This window comes from Sus scrofa, chromosome 1 (genome assembly GCF_054392235.1).
Source record: "Sus scrofa isolate SSC_HxYL_T2T_F1_AM1 chromosome 1, Sscrofa_HxYL_maternal_Yorkshire_Landrace_v2.0, whole genome shotgun sequence".
NCBI classification, from domain to species: domain Eukaryota; kingdom Metazoa; phylum Chordata; class Mammalia; order Artiodactyla; family Suidae; genus Sus; species Sus scrofa.
In genome coordinates, this window is record NC_139383.1 from 24,369,751 (window position 1) to 24,392,530 (window position 22,780).

The following is a 22,780-nucleotide window of genomic DNA, read 5'->3' on the forward strand; positions in this document are numbered from 1 at the left end:
ATCAAACTGAAAAGCTTTTGCATAGCAAAGGAAACCAAAAAAGAAAACAAAAAGACAACTGACAGAATGGGAGAAAATAGGTTCAAATGATGCAACTGACAAGGGCTTAATCTCTAAAATATACAAACAATTTATACACCTCATCAGCAAAAAAGCCAACAACCCAATGGAAAAATGGGCAAAAGACCTGAATAGACATTTCTCCAAGGAAGATGTGCAGATGGCCAACAAGCACATGAAAAAATGCTCAACATCCCTGATTATTAGAGAAATGCAAATCAAAACTACCATGAGATACCACCTCACACCAGTCAGAATGGCCATCATTAGTAAGTCCACAAATAACAAATGCTGGAGGGGGTGTGGAGAAAAAGGACCCCTCCTGCACTGTTGGTGGGAATGCAAGCTGGTACAACCACTGTGGAGAACAGTATGGAGGTACCTTAGAAGATTATACATAGAATTATCATATGACTCAACAATCCCACTCTTGGATATATATCCAGACAAAACTCTCCTTAAAAAAGACACATGCACCTGTATGTTCATTGCAGCTCTATTCACAATAGCCAAGACATGGAAACAACCCAAATGTCCATCGACAGATGATTGGATTAGGAAGAGGTGGTATATATATACAATGGAATACTACTAAGCCATAAAAAAGAACATAATGCCATTTGCAGCAACATGGATGGAACTAGAGACTCTCATACCGAGTGAAGTAAGTCAGAAAGATAAAGACAAATATCATATGATCACTTATATCTGGAATCTAATATATTGCACAAAATCTTTCCACAGAAAAGAAAATCATGGACTTGGAGAATAGACTTGTGGTTGCCAAGGTGGTGGGGAGGGAGTGGGATGGATAGGGTGCTTGGGGTTAATAGATGTAGACTATTGCCTTTGTAATGAATTACAATGAGATCTTGCTGTGTAGCTCTGGGAACTATGTCTGGTCATTTATGATGGAACATGATAAAAAAAAGAAGATATACATGTATGTGTAACTGGGTCACCATGCTGTACAGTAGAATATTGACAGAACTCTGTAAACCAGTTATAATGGAAAAAAATAAAAACCATTATATAGAAAAAACAAACAAACAAAAAACCTTGGGAAATAATACCACAACTAAGGCTAGGTAGAAGCACTACAGAACCACATGTTTTTTTAAAGCCCATAGATATGAGCTAACAATTAAGTGACCCATTCTTTGAAGCCATTTACATTGGAATATATTTTCACAATATCAGATTTTCAATATCATATGGGTTATTAGAATTTGTTTCTGCAGCAACTCAAACAATTGAGAATATATGGAATAAAATAATTTAAGAAGAGAGTGAAGAGAGGCTTTTATATTTATGATTATAACTATTCCTGTTTTTAGCCATTCTCAGCTATTTGTGTTGTAATATTTTAACCTTGTCTCTGATTTTTTAATTTGTCTTTACTTTGGGAATATAACTGTCACACACAAAAAATTGAGATAGGATATATATGCATATGTTTTGTACTTCAGATAGATTTCACAAATAGATTTCTAGCAAAAGCTTAAAAAGTGCCTGAATATTTACATATACACGAATGCAAGTAACACTGGTATATTTATGTTGCATGTGTTTGCTTCATTTTTTCCCATAAGCATCTATAAGCTTCCCGTAATGAAGTTGTTTTAAGGATAATAGGAAGCAAACACTTTCAGGCAATGCAATTAAATCACCAAACATGAGGATACCTAAATATACCATTTGACAACAAAGCATTGTTATGAGGAAACTATTTCAACATCTGCGGCTCTGAAGTTAATCATGACATCCTCCTAATGTGCTGCATGAGAGGGACACTAATTAATCATTAAGTAGCCTTATATCATCTAGGTCTGCTGCTTGTGGTTCACATCAGCTGGGGTGGTGCAGTGGCAGTGGCAGTAGCAACAGGAGCTCCAAACATTGAACATGACAGGGAAAGGGTAGATTACTGGAATTCTGAGAGGACTGAAGTTTGAAACTGGTACTTAAATTGTTTAATATCCTCACCCATCCTCACTTTACTGTTTGATAGGCTGTATTGGCCAATTGCCAGAGGTAATTGTTCCGTGATTGTGGAGATGGGAACTTTTGAGACTCCTCCTTGAGTCATGATGGTATAGCATATGCTAAGACCTGAACATTCCAGCAGCTTCTCTTTACAATAAAGGGCATAATCCAGTATTACCTTCAATCATGCCACACAATATCTACCCTCAGGAATACTTATTAGTGAGTCAGACTGCCGTGATGATAATATACTGCCCTAAAAATATATGGTAACTCACTGTTTTTATGTGCTGATTATTAGACATTTGGAAAATATAGACGAGATCACAGATGCAAATAAAAGTTTTCAAGAGACACAGTGTTAAAATCTTGTTTTAGAGTATTTCCATCATGGCTCAGCAATAGCAGACCCGACTACTATCCATGAGAATGTGGGTTCAATCCCCGGCCTTGCTCAGGGTTAAGGATCTTGCTTTGTTGTGACCTGTTGTATAGGTCAGCAGCTGTAGCTCCAATTTGACCCCTAGACTGGAAACTTCTATATGTCATGGGTGTGGCCCTAAAAATCAAAAACAAACAAACAAACAAAACTCGTTATAGTTATTTTTAGTGGGTTTTTTTTTTTATTCAGAAATATCTAAGCTTTACTGAGGGTTTGCATGTGCCAGCCACTCTTCTAAGCACTTAATATGTATTATCTTACCTAGATCTCACAATAACCCTATAAAACAGGTATTATTATTATTACTTTGCATGGGGGTTAACTAGGGCATAGAGAAACTTGGTAATTTCCCAAGGACACATGAAACTTGGATGGAAATTGGATGTGAAATCCCACAGGGAGATCTTGATAAAGAACCTCTCATACCAAATATATGTCTACATGTAACTGATGTAATTCTCCCAGCAATGCCAAGGGCAGCATGATTAGGAATCTAACCTTTCCCAGAGTTCTTTAATCTGAGTTGTCCCAGGATGCCTGTGGCTGCCTACAGTGCCCCATTGAATCAGTCCTTCTTGGTGATTACTGCTTCTACTTGCTGAGCGATAGCAAGAACTCAGGCCTGTCTGCCAATGCTGATTGCTGGACAGCTCTATACTTTTGGTTTCTTTCACAAATACCTATAGTTACTCTTTAAAAAGACCCATGGTTTTGCCCTTGGATATTCTGAGATCAGCATAACAACCTGATTGCTAAAGGAATTGCTAAGAAGCCCAAGGAAATCAGAGCCACCTGATAGTTTTGTGTAAAACGCTCCTCTGTGAAGCTGCATATGATGCAGTGGCTCCTGGGGAAATGAGAGAAGATAATCATTTCCAGTCCTACCTTCCTTTCCTTTAAGACTGGGTTGTACTTGGAGACCGACACTGTCTTTTCCAGAAGTTCCTCAATCTGGGTTGCTTCAGTCCCTCAGATATTTTATAATACCCTTGAACATCAAAAAGCAAGAGGTCAGGGTCCTACCCTGTCCCTTCCTTGAAAAAAAATCGCTTGGCCTTAGGAAAATAGTGATGCAGGGGTTCCTGCTGTGGCACAGTGGGTTAGGAACTCAAATGCAGTGGCTTGGGTCACTGCAGAGGTGCAGATTCGATCCCTGGCTCACTGCAGTGAGTTAAAGGATGCTGCACTGCAGCAACTGCAGCATAGGTTACAGCTGCAGCTCAGAGAACTCCCATATGCCACTGGTGAGGCCATTGAAAAAAAAGAAGGAAAGAGAGAAAGGAAGGATGGAGGGAGGGATGGAAGAAGGAAGAAAAAGAAAAAAGGAAAGAAGGAAGGAAGGAAGGAAAGAAAAAGGAAAGAAAGAAAGAAAGAAAGAAAGAAAGAAAGAAAGAAAGAAAGAAAGAAAGAAAGAAAGAAAGGAAGAAAGAAAGAAAGAAAGAAAGAAAGAAAGAAAGAAAGAAAGAAAGAAAGAAAGAAAGAAAGAAAGAAAGAAAGAAAGAAATAGTGGTGCAAATGAATGCATGGGGATACCAATTTTACCCTTTCACTAGGGCTTAATCCAGGTATCCTTTCATCAATGAAGTCGTCCAGGCAGCTTTTAAGGACATTGTGGGCATTTCTTAAAAGTGTTTCACATGGCCTCCATGGTGCCCAAGTCACTCATATTATTTTGTTTCTGTGTTTGTTTATATTCTTCTTTTAGCATATTACTAGAGGTAGTCTTCTGAGGAAACTACAGTTTTGGCTATATTGGTAGTAGGCTTCATAAAACCAGAAATACTTGCCAATGAAATCTGATAAAGAGTCTATATGCAGAATTTATAAAGAATGCATAAAACTCAATGGCAAAAAAATCCACTTACAAATAAGCAAAGATTGGAATAGACATTTCATTAATAAGATATATGGGTGTCAAACGAGTACATGAAAAGAAGTTCAATATTGCCTGTTATTAAATAAATGCAAATTAAAACCATAATGAGATACCACCACACCCTATTAGATAGCTAAAATTAAGAATTCTAAGAATACAAAGTGTTGGCATGAATTTGGACCACATAGAACTCTCATGCATTATTTTTGGGAATGCTTAAAAGGGTACAGCCACTTTGAAAAGCAGTCTGGAAGTTTCTTAAAAAGTTAAATATCCATCAACGATGGGTTCTAGCTATCCCATTACCATGTGTTTACATAAGAGAAATGAAAGCATATATCCACTCCTGGCTCCTCAACTGCCCCTCCAAACAAAGAACCAGTAAGGAAGATTCCACACCTTTGTAGAGACTGAATCTTCTCTTTGTTCTAAGTTGAAGTACGGGTCTGATAGCTAATCTACCAACAAAAGAAGACTAACTTGTTTTAGTTTCTTTTTAGAGTAAATCTTTATTAAAGCATAACATATGCAGATATAAGTGCACAAATCATATACAACCTGATTAATTTTTAAAAATCAAATAGGCTTGCATAACCAGATCAAGAAATAAAATGTATCCTGCACCTGAAAAATTCTTCTATCCTGTGTCCCTACCCACCAAAGTAACTGCTATCCTAACTTTAAAAAACATAGATGAGTTTTGCCTGTTTTTGAAATTTTTAGCTCAGGGCAAAATATGATTAAGAGAAAACCTGACACTCTGAACGCAATACTCTTTATATCAAGAGAGACAGACACACAAAGACAGGAAGACAGGAGAATAGATTTGACCTGAGAATGATAGCTAGGAAAGTACAGTAGTGTTGTTACTAGCACTTGAAATGAACTAGAATCAAAGAAATAAGAAAACTCTAATATATTTGAGAGAATTGACCTGCCAAACCAAACAGAAGTCTGAACTAAAAAGTCGTGTAACTGCTCAAAACTTAGGCTTCATACAAGAGTCAGGGAGTTGAGAAAGCTGCTCAGCAACCAATTAGCCAGTTTTCCCCACTGCTCATTTTAGATGGAGCCATGGAAACAAAACAATATCCCTGCAGTAGAACAGGAGACCACTAAGAAGACTGGACAAGTGAGCAAAATTAGATCCTCTTAAAGGAACATTTCTCACCCTCAGCACAATCAGTCCTCACAGTAGCTGTTCAATGGGATTTTGGAAATGCTATGTACCAGTGACTACTTTGTGATAGGCATTCTTCCTCTTCCCAGATAGTAATGTTTATTGTGGGTCTTGTCCTTTGTATTATCACTCTGTAGTATCTGCTATTACAAAAGGAAAATAACTTATCTTTATTATTTTTTTTGTTGTTGTTTATTAACAGTATTTTATTATAATTTTTTTTATTTTCCCACTGTACAGCAAGGGGGTCAGGTTATCCTTACATGTATACATTACAATTACAGCTTTCCCCCACCCTTTCTTCTGTTGCAACATGAGTATCTAGACAAAGTTCTCAATGCTATTCAGCAGGATCTCCTTGTAAATCTATTCTAGGTTGTGTCTGATAAGCCCAAGCTCCCGATCCCTCCCACTCCCTCCCCCTCCCATCAGGCGGCCACAAGTCTCTTCTCCAAGTCCATGTTTCTTTTCTGTGGAGATGTTCATTTGTGCTGGATATTAGATTCCAGTTATAAGTAATATTATATGGTATTTGTCTTTGTTTTTCTGGCTCATTTCACTCAGTATGAGATTCTCTAGTTCCATCCATGTTGCTGCAAATGGCATGATGTCATTCTTTTTTATGGCTGAGTAGTATTCCATTGTGTATATATACCACCTCTTCCTAATCCAATCATCTGTCGATGGACATTTGGGTTGTTTCCATGTCTTGGCTATTGTCAATAGTGCTGCAATGAACATGCGGGTGCATGTGTCTCTTTTAAGTAGAGTTTTGTCTGGATAGATGCCCAAGAGTGGGATTGCGGGGTCATATGGAAGTTCTATGTATAGATTTCTAAGGTATCTCCAAACTGTTCTCCATAGTGGCTGTACCAGTTTACATTCTCACCAACAGTGCAGGAGGGTTCCCTTTTCTCCACAGCCCCTCCAGCACTTGTTATTTGTGGATTTATTAATGATGGCCATTCTGACTGGTGTGAGGTGGTACCTCATGGTGGTTTTGATTTGCATTTCTCTTATAATCAGCGATGTTGAGCATTTTTTCATGTGTTTGTTGGCCATCTGTATATCTTCTTTGGAGAAATGTCTATTCAGGTCTTTTGCCCATTTTTCCATTGATTGATTGGCTTTTTTGCTGTTGGGTTGTATAAGTTGTTTATATATTCTAGAGATTAAGCCCTTGTCAGTTGCATCATTTGAAACTGTTTTCTCCCATTCTGTAAGTTCTCTTTTTGTTTTCTTTTGGGTTTCCTTTGCTATGCAAAAGCTTTTCAGTTTGATGAGGTCCCATGGGTTTATTTTTGCTCTAATTTCTATTGCTTTGGGAGACTGACCTGAGAAAATATTCATGATGTTGATGTCAGAAAGTGTTTTGCCTATGTTTTCTTCTAGGAGTTTGATGGTGTCCTGTCGTATATTTAAGTCTTTCAGCCATTTTGAGTTTATTTTAGTGCATGGTGTGAGGGTGTGTTCGTTTCATTGCTTTGCATGCAGCTGTCCAGGTTTCCCAGCAATGCTTGCTGAATAGACTTTCTTTTTCCCATTTTATGTTCTTGCCTCCCTTGTCAAAGATTAATTGACCATAGGTGTCAGGGTTTATTTCCGGATTCTCTATTCTGTTCCATTGGTCTGTCTGTCTGTTTTGGTACCAGTACCACAGTGTTTTGATGACTGTGGCTTTGTAGTATTTCTTGAAGTCTGGGAGAGTTATGCCTCCTGCTTGGTTTTTGTTTCTCAGGATTGCTTTGGCGATTCTGGGTCTTTTGTGGTTCCATATAAATGTTTGGATTGTTTGTTCTAGTTCTGTGAAAAATGTCATGGGTAATTTGATAGGGATTGCATTGAATCTGTAGATTGCTTTGGGTAGTATGGCCATTTTTACAATATTGATTTTCCCAATCCAGGAACATGGAATATCTTTCCATTTCTTTACATCTTCTTTGATTAAAGTTTTATAGTTCTCGGCATATAGGTCCTTTACCTCCTTGGTCAGGTGTATTCCCAGGTATTTGATTTTGTGAGGTACAATTTTAAAAGGTATCGTATTTTTGTATTCCTTTTCTAATATTTCATTGCTGGTATACAGAAATGCAACTGACTTCTGAATGTTAATCTTATATCCTGCTACTTTGGCTGAATTTATTAATCAGTTCAAGTAGTTTTGGGGTTGAGTCCTTAGGGTTTTCTAGGTATAGTATCATGTCATCTGCATACAGTGACAGTTTGATCTCTTCTCTTCCTATATGGATGCCTTTGATTTCTTTTGTTTGTCTAATTGCTGTGGCTAGGACTTCCAAAACTATGTTGAAGAGCAGTGGTGAGAGTGGGCATCCCTGTCTTGTTCCAGATTTGAGTGAGAAGGCTTTCAGAAAATAACTTATAACTTATCTTTAGAATTCATGGGTCTCTAGACCTAGAGATACCAGTTCCAAAGTTAATATGTAAAATAATGCTCCATATAACACCACTGGATCCTGGACATTGAGCTCAGCATATTGACTGGGTTGACTTTGGATTGACTGGATTCATATGGAGAGAGCTATGTGTGTTATATGTGTAGAAAGAAAGGAGCAAAAGAATTTTAGGTGATCAGGGGAGCGTACTATGGCTGAGACAGTGGTTCTCACCAAATTTTCCACTTGACATCCCAGTTTCTCTACCCTTATTTGAAGGGGCCACACACCTGGGTTTGACTAATGGCAGATAGGTGGGGGAGACATGTCGCTTCTAAGCCAAAGCATAGAAAAGCCCGATATATTTTCCCTTGCTGGGGTGACCCAGTAAATTCTGTTTCACATGGTATAGTTACATCATGATGGGAATCTCCATCAGCCTGGGTCCCTGAGGAACTATATTAAATACCCCTTTTTGTTTCATTAAGACACTGGGATTCAGGAGTTAGGTGTCACCACAGTACTACCTAGCCTTTATTTATAATACAAACACAGTACAGAATGTGTCTCATGGCACTTAGAATTCTGCCCAGCAGCTTTTCAGAACCTTCCAAGAAAGTATTTTTCCAAGATGTTTGTGATCCAATCCTTTCCCTGGCCCTTGAGGCACCTGGGATGAATGGAATGTGAGTGTAGATTTATCATAGATGTCTCTGGAAATAAAAAGGAAAGGGAAACTACTCCTATTCCCAAAGTTTACACATCCTGAGAAACTTGCCAATATGACATCATATAGATCAGAAGGAGAGATATATACATTCATCTCCAGATAGCCAGAACTCTCCCTTTTAAGAGTCTGCAGAGAAAGACCTCATCAAATCACAGCAAGTGTCCTGAGATCACCTGGTTTGTCTTCCTGTGCTGGAAGATACTACACTTCCAATTTCCTTTCCCAAATGGTCTTGGCTCTTGCTGGTTCTAATGAATTTCAAATTTAGTAATATTGTAAAGGATCAGAATTGGTATTTTTTTCTTTCAAATATTTATTTTTCTTTTTCACTTATTTTTTAATTGTTCTCACCTCCCTAGAACATAAGCCCCTTTGCGTTCACACTGAGAGATACCATGGTATAGTGAAGAGCATCGACTGGCTATCAGGGTTTGAATCCAGGCACCATTGCAATATGGAACCACCTGCTGCCCTGCCTTTTTTTCATCATCTGTAAAAAAAGTCTAATACTAATACCTACCTCTTTGGGTTGTGTTGAGAATTACATGAGTTAACACATTTAAGACATTTAGGTCAATGTCAGGCACATGTTAAGTGTTCTATAAATGTGGTACCTCCATCTGAGTGTGGATCTTATCTATATTGTTCACTAAGTTATCTTGAGTGACTGGTATATGGCCTTGTGCATGGCACCAGAAAGTGGTCCAGAAACAAAAATGAATACAATGAATCCATCTACTTATCGCTCTGAGTAACTATCTTTGTCTACAAACTTGAAAATGACTTCAGATATGTGTGAAGAATCCTGCAAAACATAAATTTATTCATAGACTCTTTACAGTAACTGCCTCAGTAGCCTTTAATAACATCCTATAAATCAACTATTCTGGATAATTTTCCTGGCTCATCTTTGCAAATGTTATGTTATTAAGACAGAAAAATCAATCCAATATACCACCTATTGCCTTAGGATGTAAATAGTGCAGTATAAATATTTGTTTGGAAGGCTATGAATGAGGCATTAAAACAACTCATCATCCTGATGAGTAATAACTGGTAATGATTCTTGCTGTCTATTATGGAACGGAAATGTCATTGCATTGTTTGGATAAGGCTCTTGAAGCTAAGTACACAATGTTCAGTACCCACTGTGTGTTCTACCCTCTTTTTCTCTGACCAGACAAAATATCAAAAGCAAATCATGTGCACACATGCACACACACACGCATGCACACTTCAGTGTTATTGATCAGTGGACTGTTCCATAATATAAAAGATTTAAAAACTGTTTTATGCTGACGTAAGTTAAATAAGGAAATCTCCTCCTTCCACTTTGTTGTGACTTTCAGCTCAACAAGAGGATGATGAAAGCAAGGAAGACAGAAGAGGCGAATTCATCTGAATTCTGCTGCTCATATTAAACTATTGAGATCTAGCCAGAGGGAGGAAAGAAAGATGAGAAAATTAAGGTTAAAATCAGAAGCTAAGTGAAGCTTCAGTTTTTCCCCAGCTTCAATTTATCTGGGCTATGTAAACCTCCATTAGTACAGACAATTAAGAGCTTCTAAATTGAGGATTCTGTTTATTTGGTGTAGCATTTAAGATTTCTTAGGCTTTAAATTCTTAGACCTAAATGTGATAGTCATGGAAAGGAGAAAAGGCAGTCTATTCTGTGGTAACAGTTTGGGACTTAGCTGGAAGACAAATTCCAAATGAAAGAATCATTTTCTCAATACTGCTAATGGCTTCAAGGAAAGGTGTAATTACAAGAACAGAGCTGAATGTAAATACTGCATACAGCTTTTTGGCTGGAAACTAGAGCAGCCTACAGAAAACATCATATTCTAATGGACATTTATCCTTATTGGAGAAAGAGGTCAATGTTAACTTAAAACAATTCCTAAACCCTAGTGTAAATTATAGTTAGAGATGTTAAGGCATCTGCTACAGCAACATCTATAAGCTTTGGAGGAACTCGGTGTCTACCTGTCTTGCTCTTACTTAGTGAACTTTTCTAAGTTACATCTAAGTTGGCCTCAGTCTAGCCTTTGTCACACACACACACGCACACACCATTTTGAAAAGTATTAAAACTGAATTTACAGTTCAATAAAAAGGCATCATATTAGTACTGGAAGAATTAGACAAGTTTCCTTCTATCCAAGGTGCCCCTCCCTCCACTCAATGTGCTTCTAATGTTCTGAAAGCTCACCATGTTATTCTAAATAACTCAAACCAATAATTAATTGATATTTCCCTCCCTTGACATCAGCATGGGGTATTTTAGAACAAAAGGACAAATCGAACAAAAGTAACCAGATATCAGGTTTTATAGGGAAAAAAATGTACTAACTTCTAGGGTATAACTCAGGAATTGTTTGGGCAAGACTCAATCATATACAGTGTCTATGTGTGCAGGTCAGGTCTGATAACCAATGTTTACTTTTGTCTTTTTAGGGCCACACCTGCAGCATATGGAGGTTCTCAGGGTAGGGGTCGAATTGGAGCTGCAGCCTCTGGCCTATGCCACAGCCACAGCAATGCCAAATCCAAGCTGTGTCTGCTACCCACACCACAGCTCATGGCAATGCTGGATCCTTAACCCACTGAGTGAGGCCAGGGATCAAACCTGCATCCTCATGGATGCTAGTCAGATTCATTTCCACGAAGCCACAAAGGGAACTCCCTTATAACCAATGGTTAGATGGTGAATAACCCCTCAATCAAAGGAAAATCAATTTCATTCATGAAAAAATATATTTAACAAAGTAAAATTTATAATATAAAAAGTGCTACTATAAACTCTTTAGTTGAGAAAATTCAGTGGGATGGATCATTTCTTTTTCATGAACATTTGGTTAAAAGGATTGCTGTAATAGTACTCAATCCTATTTATTGACTAATAATACTTAATTTTGAATTTCAGAAATAACTACTTTTCTGTTGCTTATTTGGCTTTAAGTCACTCTTTTGTTTATTCATTCACACATTCGATAAATAATAATTACCCAAACAAAGCAAATATTCTACAGGGAAATAATCTAGTCTATATTCTTGTTTAGCTTTTATTATTATAGTAAAAATTTTCATGCATTCTAAAAAGGATACTGAATAGCACAATGAAAAATCATATAACCATAAATGAATTCACTGGCAGTTAATATCTTGCTATATTTTCTTAAATATTTTCTTACTGTATTTTCAAAAATTAAGTATTCTAAAGTAAATTACAGACGTTTCCAACTCTAAATATTTTACCATAAATATCATTAACATAAATAATAAAAACATTTTCAACCCAGACACAACACCATTGTTACACACAAAATATATCATAAAAGATAAAAATGTTTTCAATCTAACTATAATACCACTGTTACATATAACAAAAGTAATAGTAATTCCTTACTATCACCACTGAATGCAAAGATCTATATTCAAATTCTATTCAAATTCTAATAGTAATCAAGATGTTTTTGCAGCTCCTTTTTCAAACCAGGACTACATTAGGGAATACACATAACACCCACATGTAATGTCTTTTGACAATGTAAATTTTTAAAAATTGAAGCATAACATACTTGCAAAATAATGCAGGCATTTTAAGTATAGAATCAATGCATAGAACCCAGCTACTTAACTGCATTTCATATCAAGAAATAGACTAGCATCACAGAAGTGCCAGTATCGCTGCCTCTCTGCTCTTAGTCAATAGCTAACCTTCCTCCCTAAATGTAACTGCTGTCCTATCTTCTAATACTATGTTGGGAGTTTCATCCTTGTTCTTTTTCAAACTTTCCTTGGCTTTCCTTGGTCATTTGAATAACCAAAACTATATACTTTTATTTCAGAAATAGATCTTTCTTACACACACACACACACACACACACACACACACACACAGTCTCTGGAAATATCTACTGATATTATATTGCATATATAGATCAACCAGGAAAAAATTGATACTTCCCTTTTTTTTAAATGTTCCCCACTCAATGAACATACTTTATCTTTCCATTTACTTAGGTCTTTTAAAAATCTTATTTAAATAACATTTTGCAATTTCCAGTGTAGAAGTCTTAGATTTCTTTTGTTAGCATTACCCTTAGATACCTGATTATTTTTATGTTTTTTTAAAATGTTAGCATTATTTTATTTTCTAGTTGTTTTGAACTGGTGCATAAAAACACAAAATAATCAGGCTCATTGTTCATGTCTAGCTCTACCAACCAGTAGTTTTAATCCATGGAAGGTAAAAAAAATGCGAAAAAGATTTTTATCAAAATGTCTGAACCAGAAAGGAACTGAGAACAATGAGAGAGGGCTCAGATTAAGTGTCACTGCGTGAATCTGACTCATATCGTGGCTGTGGGCTTTTCAGAATCAAGCCCCTTTTTGCTATTTTGTTCATTTCATGAACATCTTTCCTACTCTTCTAGTCTCCTCTTTTATTTTTTTCTTTCGGTTTCCCTCCTTTCATCAATAGTCCAGTCCAAGTGCAAAAGTACCTCGTATGTTATATCCTTACACTGAGTACAATGGGCTTTACATCCTTGGAGCATTCACTCTGGAACTTTTTCTGATCTAAAGGGCCTTAAGTTTGACACCTTTATTTTATACCTGCAGGTCATTTCAGTCAACAAAAAAGAATGTCTTTTTTTCCTACCTAGCATTGTAAGCAAACACAATGGAAAGACTGACAATGGCCACCATGACCAAAGTTCACTCATATTTTATTTGAGATTTGGAAGGTTATAAGTGACTGAAAACTTATCTCTGAAATATAACTTATCTTCAACTATTCATTCCTTAAAATTCATCATTGTCCAATCAGTAAAGACCATTTGCCAATAGGAGCTATACAGATACCAGAACATGTGCAATTATATTCTTAGTATCTGAAAAATGCATAAGTCTATGCCTATGCTCAAATTTCAGTTAAAATATTCTTAATATACATAATCCATGCCAAATTTAATTGTCTCTTGAGAATTAAATTTTTCCAATGGAAAAACTAATTTCTGTATAACAGTTTTCACCACCTGTGAAACACTGACTAATCACTTATGACATTTTTCTTCACATATAAATCTACAAAGAATAACCCAGAAATGATAAATACAATGGTTATAATTTCAATTAAAAAACTTTACTGATACTCTCTGTTATTTTTGAAATAGTGCAATGCAACTGCTTATCTAAGGGAGGAGGGTGAGAATAATAAGTTCAGAGCAGCCATGGAGTTGAGTCAGCTCTTAGAAACACATTAATCAAGATTCATATCTAACCTATGATTAAGGAAGCTAAAGAATGTTTTATATAATGATTTTAAATATACCTTTATAACAAGGGGAAGCTTGTAAAAATGAGTAAGACAAAAAATAAGGAATCTAAGATACTATACAGCAGATAGTTTTTCTTCTTCATAATCACCTCTCCATTTCTCAAAGATGACCCCTAAAATTTGGGCCCCCTTTCTACTCAAAAATGAATGATATCCTATCTGCACATGTAAGTGATGGACAGAATCAAACTTTTCCCAGTTCCTGCCTGCTCTCCCAATATTTCACAGCCTATGGAGATGCTCATCCATGTCCTGACCCTATGCTGTATATGATATAAAATTACTTGTCTGGGAAAGATTTACCTTCATCACCTCTCTAAAAAATTCTATCCTGTTTTGATAACCCTAATGACTTTTGGTTGTATTTTTTTTTCCCTAGATATTTTTCTCACTCTTATTTCCATGAGATTCTAATGACCTAGCAATTTTAAAGTTGGAGAGCATAGGAATAACATACACTCCTCAATATGGCTAATACAATACATTTGGGAGACTGAATGACTTTTTCAAGGTCATAGAGACAGCAAAGCCATGATTAAAATGAGAGAAGTCCCTTCACAGGAGCCATTTATAAAATGTGCCTTCTCAATCAGCTACTTTTTAAATTTTTTCACAGAATCATTATGAAAGAAAGAAAGAAAGAAAGAAAGAAAGAAAGAAAGAAAGAAAGAAAGAAAGAAAGAAAGAAAGAAAAGAAAAGAAAAGAAGATTGCTGCCCAATCACTAAATACGAATAGTTCCAAGTAACTTTTTAGCAGAGTACAAAGCATTGCTATTGCTAGGTTTGATATTTTTTAAATCTATTTCTGAAAAGATATAATCTAGAAGTTGAGAAAATAGACTGGCAAGACCATATGTGACAAAAGAACACTGAACCACAACCGTGTCAGCCACCAGCACAAGAAGCCAAACTATACAATTTCTGCAGCAATTGGCCCAGAATGATAAGGAGGTGATCAAGGACTGCCAGCTTCCCTAGTTTTCGCCAAGCTCCCAACCTATAACCAACCAGAGAGAGCGAAATCTGCTCCTCAAACAACCACATAGAGTGCCCTGTTTCTAAATCATCTGTCCAGATGCAGCTTCCCCATGCCAAAAGTCTCCAATCAAAGCAGACCTAAAACCATCTCCTTGTATCATCATAACTCTTCTCTCCTCTGTCTGTCCTTGTGCCTCTGCCAACCTCAAGTGATGGTGGCTGACTTGCTGGCAATAGCAACCTCTGAATAACTAGTCTTTGCTTGTTCTCATTTGGGTGGTCTTCATTTATTTCCACAGGGAAAAACCTTTAAGAAATGACTGAACTTGAGAGTCTAGGATAAAATTTGGAAGAAAAATTTTACTGAGAAAAACTTGCCCTACTTTCAAGTTCTGATATAATCAGAACTTCAAAGGCAAAATTTTCTTAGCTGTAATTTGAGTAAAGCACCTAGCTAAGCGTTCTGTGTACATGCATGGTGTATGTAAATGTACCTAGGGATGAGATAGACCAAGGTCAGACCAATATTGAAAGATTAAAAAAAAAAAGATGAAAAAAGCTCTAGAGAGTCAAATGGGCCTTTTTAAAAGTACCCAAATTATAGCTAATACAACTGGAATTGAAATGATCCAAGAATATCTTTAAGCATGGAACAAAGGCCAATAAGAAACAGATCTCAGCTACTGAAGAAATAAAGGCATCCATCTCTAAGGTGGCAGAAGTTGGTGAAACATTCAACTCCTGAAGCAATACAAAGCAAAGAGAAGAAATTCTTTTTAGATAAGAGCACAAAACTAATGGATATTCTCAGCAAGCCTAAAAGCCATGTTACCGCAATAGTGCAAAGATAATGGTTTCTACGTCTACAATTCCTTTCAGTGATTGTTTTGCCAATATACAGTGTAAGGAAACAAAGACTAATAATTGCTTGTCAGTATTGACGAAGCATGACTGGCATCTCGCCGGGAAAGAGCTGGGAGAAGGTGGATGCCACTTCATAACTATAGCAGAGAGTAACTGGCTGTGCTCTGTTCACACCAAAGGAATGAAAGAGGAAGGCACATTTGAAGGTCAAGTTAAATGAGCTGTTTACATCTTTCCAGTTAACAAAACACATTTCAAAGGCCAAAGGATTTGAGTCATTGAGGAAATTTTAAAAGGTGCAAAATGATGCAAGGAATCACATTAAGAGTTAGAGAACTCTGTGTGCCAGGTCCAATTATAGGTGGGTGAGAGAAAGCTTGACTATAGAATCTCATTCAGCAAAATTGTAAAGTATTTCACTATAGGAGAAAAAGCCCTACATGACACTGAAATCCCATTCCTTAATGGTATAGAATACAAAACACCCAAACAGGTTTGAGTAACTAAAAGGGATTGGTTTTTGAAATTCTACAATATGAAAATACAGTACATAAAAATTAACATTTTCACTTTTCAAAGTACCTTTAAGGAAGCAAATATTGAGAAAAAAAAAAAAACAACAACCCACTACCTTAACTTAAAATGCATTGAAATTCTTGAGATACACACACACACATATAGAAAGAGAGAGATAAAGACAGTCTGTAACTAGAGGAAATTACAGCATATGGAAAGTAAAAATAAGACAATCACAAGTCTTAAATGTGTAGTTATAGGCATTTAGTGCATCTGTACTTAATAACAGGAATAGCATTTTGCCCAACAAGACCTCACAACACAAACGAAGAGCTGTAACAAGATGGATGAAAAGGGATAGAATACATTATTAAAACAGTGGGTTAAGGATTTGGCATTGTCATTGCTGTGACTCTAGTGGCTGCTGCAGTGTGGGGTTTGATCCCTGGCCTGGGAACTTCCACATGCTGCAGGTATAGCACCTGCACCCCCCCAAAAAAGAATACATATATTAAAAGAATAGCTTGATATCCACATGTTTAAATGACTTCCCTAAAGATTTTTGAACAAAGGTATTTCGATATTTTCCCCTGAGAAATAATTAAGAATTCCAGTAGTACTTTGAGCTGAAAAGTTTAGATATTTTTCAGTAGACATTTATCTAGGCATGTGCTTATATTGACAAAAATACAAATATCTCAAATATGAAAACAACAATATTTAATCATGTCATGGTCTGGCTTGTCATATACTAGCTTTGCCATTATCCACCTGCATCTCAATAGGAAAGCTCATCCCACAGGTAATTTTGTCCTGGCTGAGCCCAGTTGCAACTTACTCAAGGATAATGAGGCAATGAAAATGTTAGCAACTCAGGAAGCAACTGTGATGCTAGATAAATGCATGTTTTGTTTGTATGGCTTAAGCATCCCTCTTGTTTAGAAACTATACAGATTCAAGGATGGTGGGAGTCAACCCCTGTAGGTTTTACTACCTATAGAAAAATTCAGCAGTGAAACAAAATACAATTTTATATTCCAGAAAATTGCCCTCTTTGCTAAAGTTTGAAATACAGACTTTCATTTTTTTTGGTGGTTTCTTAAAATGGTGTCAAAAAGGAAATCCAGAATGTGATATCATTCACCTCATGCCAAGACTTCATATCAGCCACATGGTTAATCACAGATGAAATGCAGATCAACCCTTCTGTAGACCAACAAGCTTCTTTATTAAACAAGCAAACAAAAAATTGTGGTTTTAATTCCCTCCCTCTCTTTTGCTTAAATTACTTATTTTCTTCTTTTCTTTATCATAATTTTATTCAAATACTTGTATCAATTTGGTCTAATTTCTCAAATTACAATAAAGAATCAAAACCTCTATTCCACTCTTTTGTCCTTTAACAGAAAACGTCCTTCTTAGCTATGAAATAAATGACCTTCTATTTTTTCTTTCCTAACTTTCTGTAGACCTTCTTCAATAACTTCCCTCCCATTGAGGTCCTCATTATATATTACTGGAGCTTTCCCAACTGCCTTCCAAAGTGGCCTTCGTGCAGTTACCTCTTACAGTCGAGTATACCCCCAACACTGCTACCTGTTATTTTCCTAAGACCAATATCTGATCATGTTACTGTCTGCTCAAAAACCTATTGTTAGCTCTTTTTATTACCTACACAATTGCAATAAAATCAAAATTCCTTGACTTCACAAAGAATATCCCCAAGATATCATTTTAGTCATTTTCCTTCCTTCCTAACACACAGACACAAAACTCCAGACAATATAATTCCTCACTACGCCTGTCATAAGTTTTAGACAGGAAATACATGGTATCCTCTGCTTGAAACATTTCTCATTTCTCTTTCACAAGGTAAGTCTATATTCACTTTTAGGATGAAGCTCATATTTCACCTTTTGAGAGACCTGGATCTCTTAGGAGGAATAATTTTTCCTTCCTCTGATTTCTGAAAGAACTTTGTCCATATTAAGTATTATAATATCTATTTTCTGTAACTTTAACTTATATGCGTATGTTCCTATTTATTTTGTTGACTGTAATATTCTTAAAGGAAAAATCTTTTTCATTTTTTGCATTTTTAAGTCCTTGCTCAGAATATCCAACACACAAGAGTTGTCCGTAAGTATTTGTTAATGTATTGAAATGAGTTCATGAATGAATTAATACTGTTTTTGCACACTGGCAGTAAACTTTACAATATCTTTTTATTTTTTTTAATTTTAATTTTTTGCTTTTTAGGGCCAAACTCACAGCATATGGAGGTTCCCAGACTAGGGGTCGAATTGGAGCTGTAGGTGCTGGCCTACACTGCAACCACAGAAACACCAGATCCCAGCCACGTCTGCGAACTACACCACAGCTCACCGCAACGCTGGATCCTTAACCCACTGAGCAAGGCCAGGGATTGAACCCACAACCTCACAGCTCCTTGTCTGAGCCACAGTGTGAACTCCACTTTACAAAGTCTTTTAATGACCACAGAAAAGACTATAGTTAATATAGACGACATCTGAATATATGTGAGGAACACATATAGAGTATACGGGAAATCCTACAATAAGAGAAGAGTAACTTTAATCTCCTCTCATGTCCCTTGAAGAATCTCAACTTGTGGGCAGATATACTCCATATTGTATTGTCAATTTTCAGAATAGCAAATGCAAAAGCCTTTTTACTTTTACACTTCCTCTACTGGGACACATGCATAGAAAGGGGTTCCCTGACTTCATAACATATTTATAAAATTTAAATATATTCTAGAAATTATCTTAACTTTGAAACCCCCGGTGCTTTTAGGAGATTATTAGTAGAAGATGAAAGTTCTATCTACAGGTTTGGCTGCTTTTTAGTTCAGAGCTGATTATTCTCATATCATATGAGATTTTTATACTATGTAATTTCATGGCTCTCATAATCATTTATTACTTTTCCAGTGAAGTTATAATTTTTGAAGTTAGTAAAATAATTACTGTAGAAGAAATATTCATAACTTTTAGTATAGTCAGTTAAAAAAAATCATTTGAGTCAGTGCCTTCTTGGAAACTTACTAATGAATAGCAATTCCTCTTAAGAACAATAACAAAAAATGGTAATTTCTGAATCATATATTTATTCATACTCTTTTAGATATCCATGAAAAAAACAGAATACAGGGGAAATATGGATGTCGCATCAAAGGAAGACTTAGAGAAAAGTGGTAATCACTACTTATTCATCAGGGGAAAAGGGGAGAACAAAGAAAATGTACTAATATCCAAGATTTTAAAACCAAACTGAAAGTTTGGCCCCAGGATCCTAGTAGGTCCCTCTGGGAAGAGTTGCCAGTATGCTTTCCTGTGTTCTGAACACAGAATCTATAAAGGTTGTTTGCTGAGTCTCACAAAAACTTGGTTTCCATTTTATTTGCTGGAAGTTTAAACTTGTCATTTCTACTCTTGTTACTTTTTATTTATACTCCTATTCTATACTCCTGTTTCTTCTATTTCAACATCATGATATTAAAGATAGCAAGATTAAAGTTCTTTGTAGTTCCTTAGAATCATTTAAAGGAAATACATGATTAATTTCCTACACAAAGTTGTTTTTGATGATAAGTTAATCTAATGGTAGGAATTACAAAGAGAGGAAGCAGTGTTTAAAAACATAAATCTAAGAATTCAAAATTGTCTTTTCTTCATAATATGGCAATATAGCTTGTACTTCTTCATTGGTATTGCACCACTATCATTGAGGTGTCATCTCCCAAAGGGCTTGAGCAAGTGACTACATGAACAATTAATGATGACAATTTAGCATTATTTGGTGTTATCAATATGGAAGGCACCATGCAGGAAAGATGTGCGTGTGACAAATTTCTCTATAATAAAGCAAATAAAGATCCATATCCATGTTCACATACATTCTTACAACCCCAGGTTTAAGCCCCACCAATGGAGGCAAATAAGATAACAAAATATTCAATGGAATGACGAAATTCTACCTACACCCCAATTTTTTCAAATAAATATAGCTTTAAAAATATGAGGAAGGGAACAAATACATGGGTTCATAAGAATGGGGTGAGGAATATCAGAATTAAACCACCATAGGGTTAGCTATGTAGAAGAGAGTTTTCAAAACTTTTATACAGGACTTAGTATTGAGAAATGTATTAACTTTTACTAGGAGGCATTAAAAATACTTAAATAAATACAGGTAAATTATATGGAGAAGACTGATCTGTAAAAATATCAATTTTTCCAATATTACTATATTGATACAATTCCAGTTATACTTGGAATGTACAAAATGAGCATTTAAATTTAAAAAAGGAGATTACAAAACTAACCCTACGGTTTGACCCCTCCTTTGGAAGACATACATATCACAGCATACATAGAAACACACATAGCAAAATATTAACAGTGATTGTCTTTTAATGGGATGATCAATGTTGATCGTATTATTTTATCATGTAGCACATTTAAGTGAAGTGACTACCTCACAGAGTTCTTGTAAAGTTCATTGTTACTGTGAAGCTCAAATGGAATGTAAGTGGGAGTGGTTTATAAACTATGAACTATTATATAAATATGAAATATTTAAATTAGATTATATAATAAACATTAACCATTTGGCCTATCCATGTTACTGATTTTAATTGCCTCAATAACTCTATATGATGCATGTCTTTTCTCTCAACTTTTTTCCCCTAATATTTTCTAGAGTAGTTGAGAAAGGTCCTGCTACTTAAAGAACATCTCATCAATCTTTCTTAGTAGATGACTTCCCTTGTGTTTATCTAGAAAAGGTGCCCTCAGATAGGTGCCCCTCCATACAACATAGTGTATCCTGTGAGCCTAGGTTCATGAGCACACATTTATTCTTCCATTTTTCCTCTTTTTATGTTATAAGGGAAAGTTACCCTCATAATGCACAAAGCTATACCCTCTTCCCCTTTCTTAGTAAATTCCAATCTCTCCTGTCTTCCCAGGAAGCTTTAACTATTGGATATTCTTCCTCTCACTTTCCTCTCAAAAGGACATTTCTCTTTAGCTTTAAAAATACTCAATTTGTGAGATGTGGTGTAGGTTGCAAATGTGGCTTGGATCTGGCATTGCTGTGGCTGTGGCATAGGCCAGCACCTGTGGCTCTGACTGGACCCCTAGCCTGGGAACATCTATGTGCCACATGTGTGGCTCTAAAAAGAAAAAAACTTTATTCTCACTTTTCTCTACTTATTCCATTTGTAGGTAAATTCTTAAAAAGATTTTTGGAAAATATCTCTGCTTCCTTAACTCCCATTATTTGTCCCACTCAAACTTAGCTTTCTTCTTCCACCCATCATGTCTCTTGTTAAGACCACAAATGACATTCAGAATCCTAAAACCAATGACTCTCCCCCACCTCACTTATTACATGAGACTGTTGTTGGCATACACTTCCATGAACTTCTCTAACTATCGCATTGGCTTCGGCAACCATCTCTACGCCAGATGTTTCTAAATTTGTATCTCTCAATTTCTCATTGGAATTATAGAGCCATATATTAAATTATTTGCCCTTTTGGAATGTCCAGAAGTGCTACAAGCTCTACATGTCCAAATTGATGATCCCCTACCACATTCCATCCCCAAATTCATTTTTTAAAATTTATTTATGCCTTTGTATATTTTTAAGCATAGTGTTTAAGAACATGAGCTCTTAGTCAAACATCTGAGTTCGTGTACTACTTCCAACACTTAAAAATGAAAATCTTAGATGATTTACTTTATCTCTGACTTGATTTTGTCATAGGAAAAATATTCAAATGCATTTTGAGAATTAAGTGACATTAAGTAAGAAAAGTTGAGAACACAACTGGCATACTAAATATTTAATCAGTATTAGCTATCATTATTATTTCCTATGTCACCTTTCTCACACTTCTGAGCTAGTTTTATCTGAGAGGTAAATCTCAGAGTCATGTTTGAATTGTACCAATTCCACAACTCCATACCAATTCTGCCACCAAACCTCAGTATTTAATTTCCTGATACATTCTCAGAGTGTCGACCTCACTCTATTTCCATCATCCCTACTGTAGTGCAAACCACCAGTATAAGTCACTTCATTCTCCCCTACTACTGCCACACCTTAGTTCTCATTTTCCTTATTAGAATATTTTTGGAGGAAATAACATCTATTTCGTCTCCACTTCACTATAAAACCAGCAGAATAATTCAATTTCAAAACTGTATTTAAATGATTCTAATTTATTAGCAATATATGATTTACCTAGAAGGAATACCTAAAAAGAAAAACTGAAGAGTTTCATGGTCAAGAAACTTCGTATACTGTTCTCCTTCCTTATATATTTACCATCAATTTGTTCTAGAAAAGACAGTACTAACCTGTGTGTAACCTAGGAT

At 35.9% G+C, this 22,780-nt stretch overlaps 2 long non-coding RNA genes across 2 annotated transcripts in view; one reads left to right on the top strand and one right to left on the bottom strand.

The window, feature by feature from the left end:
• The window catches only part of LOC106508831 (uncharacterized), a 1,163,285-nt gene extending 1,146,814 nt beyond the window's left edge, over nt 1–16,471 (top strand). The window contains exon 7 of the long non-coding RNA XR_014839520.1: nt 14,628–16,471. This is a non-coding gene — a long non-coding RNA (uncharacterized LOC106508831). The remainder of the gene's footprint in view (nt 1–14,627) is intronic.
• LOC110259987 (uncharacterized) overlaps nt 1–22,780 on the bottom strand; it is a 1,024,192-nt gene that overhangs the window by 88,449 nt on the left and 912,963 nt on the right. The window lies entirely within an intron of this gene.